The 6,477-nt window shown below is 58.0% G+C and overlaps 1 protein-coding gene across 1 annotated transcript in view; it reads left to right on the plus strand.

Annotated features, from left to right (window-relative positions):
* Positions 1-2,949: 2,949 nt before the first annotated feature.
* OSR1 (odd-skipped related transcription factor 1) overlaps positions 2,950-6,477 on the plus strand; it is an 11,149-nt gene continuing 7,621 nt past the window's right edge. The window contains exon 1 of the mRNA XM_069103014.1: positions 2,950-3,277. The gene's annotated coding sequence lies outside the window, so the exon portion shown is untranslated. The remainder of the gene's footprint in view (positions 3,278-6,477) is intronic.

Genomic DNA, 6,477 nt, shown 5'->3' on the forward strand with positions numbered 1-6,477 from the left:
CTTCCTCACGCCGGTGCCTTGAGTTCCCAAAGTCCCTTTAGGCCCTCTTTTTGCGAAAGATGAGGGATCTTAGGGGGGGCATCTACTGCTCTAGGACCGGAAGTCCTCGAGAGTTCAAATTGCAAACGCCGGCTCCAGTTCAAAGGCTCAGCAAAGATAATTTCTCCTTAAAGGGAGAAGGGTAAAGGGAATATTGAGGGAGAACCCTCGGAAGCAGGAGTCTCGAGGTCGGAAGGAATTCCCCCTCCGGGTCGGACCCCGAGTGAACGCTGAGGATCGCTGCTCCGAGAGCTTGGGCCACAAGGCCAGGAAAGGATGAGCTTGAGAGAGACAGCTGCAATTAGGCAGGGGCAGGAGGGGAGAGCGAATGGGAAGTGTGAGCATGGCCAGGACCCCAAAGGGGCTGCCTAGGGAGGTGGAGAGGATGGAGGAGAAGGGATGTGGTGACTCTGAGGTTCTGGTTCGCACTGGGTTTTCCTCTCACCCAAATAGCGGTGGAGAGGGGAGGGAGGGATAAGAGTAAGAGGCTTAGTTTCTGGCTTCTGCGCTTGGTGCGGCTCTGCTATCTGCCTTATTCTCCGAGTATCTGCCCAGCTTACCCACTCGGACTCGGGCTGTCTGCAGATCCCATGCCTCCTGCAGCTTAGTCCGACCAGGATGCAGAGATTCTTGAGACAGGCCTCCAAGGAGTTTTCTCTAGAGACCTCCCAATCTTCTGGAGCTGTAATCCGAAAGGCCACCAGGTCCGGGCAGGGGAACACCCGCAGTGTTTCTGGGTCCAAGTGGGCCCCAGGCATCTGGGGCTCTTCCTCGGCACAGGCGGGCACCAGAGCAAGAGCAGACTGGCTCTAAGGTTGTCCCGCGCCCATTGGCCTAGGTCGAAGGGGAGGCCATAGACCTCTTTTTCTTGCTCTGGTCTGGTCCTCAGTCTCCACGACCCCCGCCCCTCACTCCGCTACCTCCCCCCCCCCCACCCCAACCAAAAAAAAACAAACCTCACTTAGAAGTAAAGCTAGAGGGGCCCCGCTGCCTGCAGAGAAGAGGGGCTGCGGCCTGCGGTGTGGTGGTGAGGGGAGAGATCCGCGGCCTTTTCAAGTTCCACTCCAGAGTCACTTCGTGCAGGACTCTGGGATTCCGAAAACCTCGAAGCAGTCGGAACAGAGACCATCCACAGAGACCGCTGCGGGGGTTGTCCAGGTAGTTCAGTTCGGTGAACTTTGCGGTGGGATGGGGGTAACAGGAGACACACTGTAAACCCCCCACCCCCCCCCCCCCCGCAGGACCTGTCTCGCCTCCGTCCGGCAGGTGCCCTCTGCAGGCGGACAGAAAGACAAGAAGGAAGGACTGCGGTCAGCGCAGAAGTTAAAACAGACCCCGAGTGAAGAGTCTTCTCTGGCCGCTGGTTCCTAGGCCAGAAGGCTAGAGACCCAAGATCAGAAGGTTCCTCTGTTAGGCCCTGGAGAGGGGGCCAGGGCTAGGGCAGGATTAAGCCTTGGGTGAGGTTGAGCACAGGACTGGGGAGAGGGCACAGCAAAACAAATGGGGGGGGGTAGAGCAGGAGGAATTGGAGAGACAAAGACAGAGACAGCAGACAGAAAGACAGACCAAGAGAAAGAGACAGAGGGAGGGAGAACAAGAAAGAAACAGAGGCAGGCAAGCAGGCAGAGTGACTGAGGCAGAAAGACAGGAAAGGACAGAATAGAAAGAGAGAAGGAAGTGATAAGCTCACATATGTATATCCACATATAATGCACACATGTCCCCACATAAAACCCACACACACACACATATACCAACACAATTCTTGCCGGGCTCTTGGAGCAGCAGAATTGGGAAAGAGAGCTTTGAGGAATATCCTCTTCGAAGACCCGAAACCCATCACTCAAAGAAAACCCACCCAATGCCAAAGCAGACACACCTTCCTTGGGTGGCCCCAAGGCCCAGGTGGACTGTGTTCTGCCCAGTCCTCTCTTTCCTGCCCCTCAGACTTTCTGACCAAGAAGGCCCAGTAGCCGAGGGCTGGGTGTCAAGATGCTGATAGGCTCAGGCAGAGGCAGCCTAGCGATGCCTTGAACCTGCGGGTCAGCCTTCCCTGGTCCTGGCACCTTCTCTGAGCAGACCCGATGAAGGGATCGGACCAGGACTAAAGCTTTAGCTGGTGCCAGAGCACTGACCTCCTCAAGGGACCACTGAAGTGCCATCTCAGTCTGTACCCCTCCCGGCCCGCGCTCCCAGTAGGGGCCGCCCTGCCCTTGGACTCCTGCTGCCGCCTGGTTATCCTAGCCGGGACTGCGCTTTCTAGCTCTCTGGAAACTCCTGGGGCGCCCTTTCACTCAGCGTGTCTACGGCTGCTGCGTGGGACCAGAGTCCCCCCTTTAGCCTTGCCCTACTGGGAAGGCCGAGAGCGGAGGAAGCCCCGAACAGAGCAAGGCCAGGAGTGACAGGCTCTGAGCCGCCCCTCTGGAGCCTGCTGCGGCCCACGAAAGACCAGTCACAGCCTCAGTAGCCCCTCGGGATCCTGGGCGGGACAAACTCGGGGATGCACTGTCTCCCATCGGATCCTAGTTTTCTAAGAGGAGGGACCGGGTCCACTCAGAGTGCCCCGGAGGGCCTCCTAGCTGCTCTTTGGTTCCGGTGCGCCCTCCAGGCACTCTCCAATCAGGGTTCTGTTGTGTTTCAAGTCACCCAGCCCAGGGAGCTTAGGATGCGGACTGCGGGAATGGAGGGAGGAGGATGGGAGCCTGGTTTGGCTGCAGCGCCGAAGGCCTCCCCATTCCGCGTTCCTTCCTTTCCTATCCCCGGGAGTGCTTGGGCACAGAAACTTTCATTCCCAATGCGCAGGCGCGGGGCAGGGTTTTGGGACCCGGCAGGGAAGCTGAGAAGAGAGGAGGGGAGGGGAGAGCTGGGAGGCGGGAGGGCAGGGGGCGGGGGAGAGTGTGGATTAAAATAAGGAGGCGGCTCTCAGTGAAAGGACCAGTGCAGTCTGAACTCCACTCTCCCGGCCACATTCCCAGGTGCTCGGGGCAGGATCAGTCTTAGACACCGAAAGGCTCGCGGGCTCCTGAGCTGGAGGGGTCCCCAAGCAATCCCGAGACCCAAACCGTCTCAGAATCGGTCTGAGCCAGAGACGGATGCAAGAGTGCACATAGGACCCGCGCGGCCAGAGGTTGTCCACCCCGGCAGAGCCAAACTTCGGTGCCCTCTGTGCCCAGGGCCGCTGCCTGCCGGAGCAGGACAGGCAGAGAGAAGAACGTCGGGGAACCAGGGCTCCTGGAGGGTAAGTGACCTCTCGATTCTCTGCTAGCTTGTATGTGTCTGCGTGTTCGTGAGACGGGACTGTCCCTCTCAGCTGCCCACAGCTTTGCTCTGTACTGGGCATCAGCGGGTCAGCAGTGTGTATAGGGGTGGGGGGAGTCTGGGTTTGGCAGTCCTGTACGTCTCTGCCCCGGGGTTTCTTTGATATCCTTCTACACATCACACAAGCCCGAGCGCGCATACGCGCACAAACACACACACACACACACACACACACACACACACACACACACACACAGAATCTTCATCCCGTCAGGCTGCTAAACACAGCTTCTTCTCCCTGCCCAACCGCAAGCGCTTAGGTCTGGCCAAATTGAAGGGGTCTCACTTGAGAAAACAACGCACGGCTTAGCGTTCCCGGCACCGGGAGGGTCTGAGCCAGAGCGCATCCTGAGCTAGAGCCAGGGAAATAGAGCTGCTTTCTGGGGCCTTATCCCATTGTACCCCTCAAATTGTTGTCCCCCAATGCCTCCGACTCTCGTACCAAAGTTTCCCGCAAAAAGACGGATTTTTCAGATTCACCCCAACTTTGGAAAGGCAATTTCCCCTTTAAAAATCAACCAGCCTCAAAAGTTCCCGCGCCCCCTAAGTTCTGAAGACTGTGCTCCCCTAGAGCACAGTGGCCGGGAGCCGCAGCACTGAAGGCAGGAGTGGGTGAGGCTCTGGGCTTCGGCTACACCGGGACAGGTGCATGCTGGGGAAGCCGGCCCCGGAATCGGAGTGTGGTTCTAAAACCATAGGACCTTGAGTTGGAAGGGTCCGGAGAGACTTTTCGGTGCAAGTCCTGATTGGACAGGGGTGGAAACTGAGGCGCGGAGACTAGGGAAGAGGGGACAAAGTCAAAATCTCACACCTAGAAGCAACCTAGATTCAGGCGCCAGGTCTCGAACTCCAAACTGAAGGGTTTGAGGTGCAGCCTAGTTTGTTTGTCCCCAAGGCTCCAGGACCAATCTCTCACCCTTCCTTTCCCCACCTCTCCTCTGCCGGACTCGCTTCTCAGCCCTTGCTTTCGCTCTAGTCCCTTGCTTCCAGCTTGGCCCTCCAATTCCCCGGGAGGTGCCTGAACAGAGCCGGCAGCCCGGAACGTCTGCTCCTGGACCAGAGGAGACCAGTTGCCCAGGGGAGCCATGAGCTAAGCACTCTCGGCCCGCTTTGGCGCTCATTGGACCAGGGTCTGGGCACCAGGGCAGAGCGGCAGCCCTGGAGAAGAGAGAAGTGGGCAGGGGGATCCCCCACTTCCTATTCCTGTTTTTCATTAGGCCCCATTAATTCAGAATGCTCCAAGTTTAGCGCGAGGGAAGAATACGGTTTATAGCCCTAGGGGACTGGGGAGCGGAATGCCGGACTCGGGAGAAGAGAGCGAGTCCGGCTCCGCGAGCCGCAGCAAACGGACTCCGGAGTCCCGGAGCCCTTCACTGTGGCCCTGGGTAGGGGGAGTTTCTGTCGCCCGCCTGGGAGAACTGGTTGTCTTGGCCTCAGTCTCCCCAAGGGAACTAACAGAAGGAAAGAAGGAAGGAAGGAGCCGGTCGGGGAGGGTTCGGGGCCCCGGCTTCTTGGGTGCATCCGGGAATGCTAACCCAGCGACTTCGGCGGGTGGAGCCCCGAAGCCCAAGACACGTCTTAGCTAGCTGACACTCCGAGGCCACGGCAAGTTTCGTCTTCTCTTCCTTTCTAGGATTTGGGGCTACTTGGCTAGGGACAACTTCACCGGCCCTCCCCGCCTTAGCCAACCAGGCAGTGGTTCGCTGCAGGAGGGAACCCGCGGCCTTGCCAGGGGCCCTGGCGCAGGGTCCTAGGCCAGCGCTCATTTATGCAAGCAATTAAGGCTTCCACGGTCCATTAGAGACGAATAAGCCTCTAATAGATTCGGCCCAATCCATAAATACCCCTAATACCGCAGCGGCCGGGTGGCTAAGGCTTGTTAGTGCTGCAGCTTCAGGGCCCGCCTCGGGCGCCCACGGGCTTCTGCACCCGAATGCAGTGTCTCAAAGGCGTCCACGGATGCTCGGGGGTGCCTCCAGAAGGTCCCAGCGCAAGGACATCTCTCTTGGCCTCAATTCCGTTGTCTGCAGTTTTCTTAAAGAACACGGTAAAATGGGGCCGATTTCTCCACTCCTTGCTTAGGAGGTGGTGTAATTAAGATAAAAGCAGGCCCACCAGCACGGAGCTAAGAATATGAAGAGCCCGCCTGCCCCGGAGTGGGCACGCTGAGGAGGGCTGCGGTGGGGGGCCGAAGGGCCGCATGCATTGTAAGTTACCCGCGAGCCAGGGCAGGGTTTGGCTCTGGTTGGGAAAGGGCGGGAGAGTTAGGGTTAGGATTAGGGGTCGCTTTGCGTGTGTGTGTGTGTGTGTGTGTGTGTGTGTGGGTATGTCCCCACCTTGCTCAAGGGGATTTACTCGGAAGCCTGCAGCTGTGGTCCCTTCCTTCACATCCCCTCTCCGTAAAAGTCCACTCGGCTTCCTAAAGTCCCTCTGAGTCCACGGGGAACTCTTGGCACCTTGTTGCCAAGGCTGAGAAGGTCGTGGAGGGATCGTGAGAGGAAGAATGGAAATAAGCGGAGCTTCTCGAGTTCTTGTAGCACTGATTTAATCACTACGAGCTTGCTTCCAGACTGCTCTGGAAAGGAGCGAGGTTCTGAAATTGCGTAAAATGGGGGTGGGAAGTTTTGTCCCTCCCTTGTGAGGCAGAGAAAAAGAGGAAAACGGCTTGCCCAGAGTCACTTAGCCTGGAGTCAGTATGCTACCCGGAGTCCTTCCTGCCTTCAGAATGCCTCCCCCGCCAGCCCTGCTTGGCCTCTCAATCTGGCCCCCTCCAGCCTTGCACCTAGTCCTGCAGCCTTGAATTCCCGGCCTGAGATCCTGCGGCTGAAGGTGACTAAGAAAGTGTAAGACTCCGCAAGCGCTGCCCAGAGTGCCCCAAGCTCGCGTTTGAGGCGCTTTAACCTTTACAAAGCGCTTCAACGAGACTTAGCCCGGGCCCTGCAAGGCTGTTCCGATTACTGAAATTCAACCAGCCTCGCTTCTGCGGCCAGCTCCAGGCGAGGCCCAGACCAGAGTAGGCGTTATGCAGACCAAACAGAAAATCTTCGGTTTCAGGGGACTGAAGCTTTGAAGCTTCCGGGGGGCGATTAGGCTTGGACGGATGAATAAAGACTGATGGGG

Source organism: Petaurus breviceps, unplaced genomic scaffold, assembly GCF_028583685.1.
Source record: "Petaurus breviceps papuanus isolate PSGF00001 unplaced genomic scaffold, PetGlider_PUasm1.0 559, whole genome shotgun sequence".
Classification (NCBI taxonomy): Eukaryota; Metazoa; Chordata; class Mammalia; order Diprotodontia; family Petauridae; genus Petaurus; species Petaurus breviceps.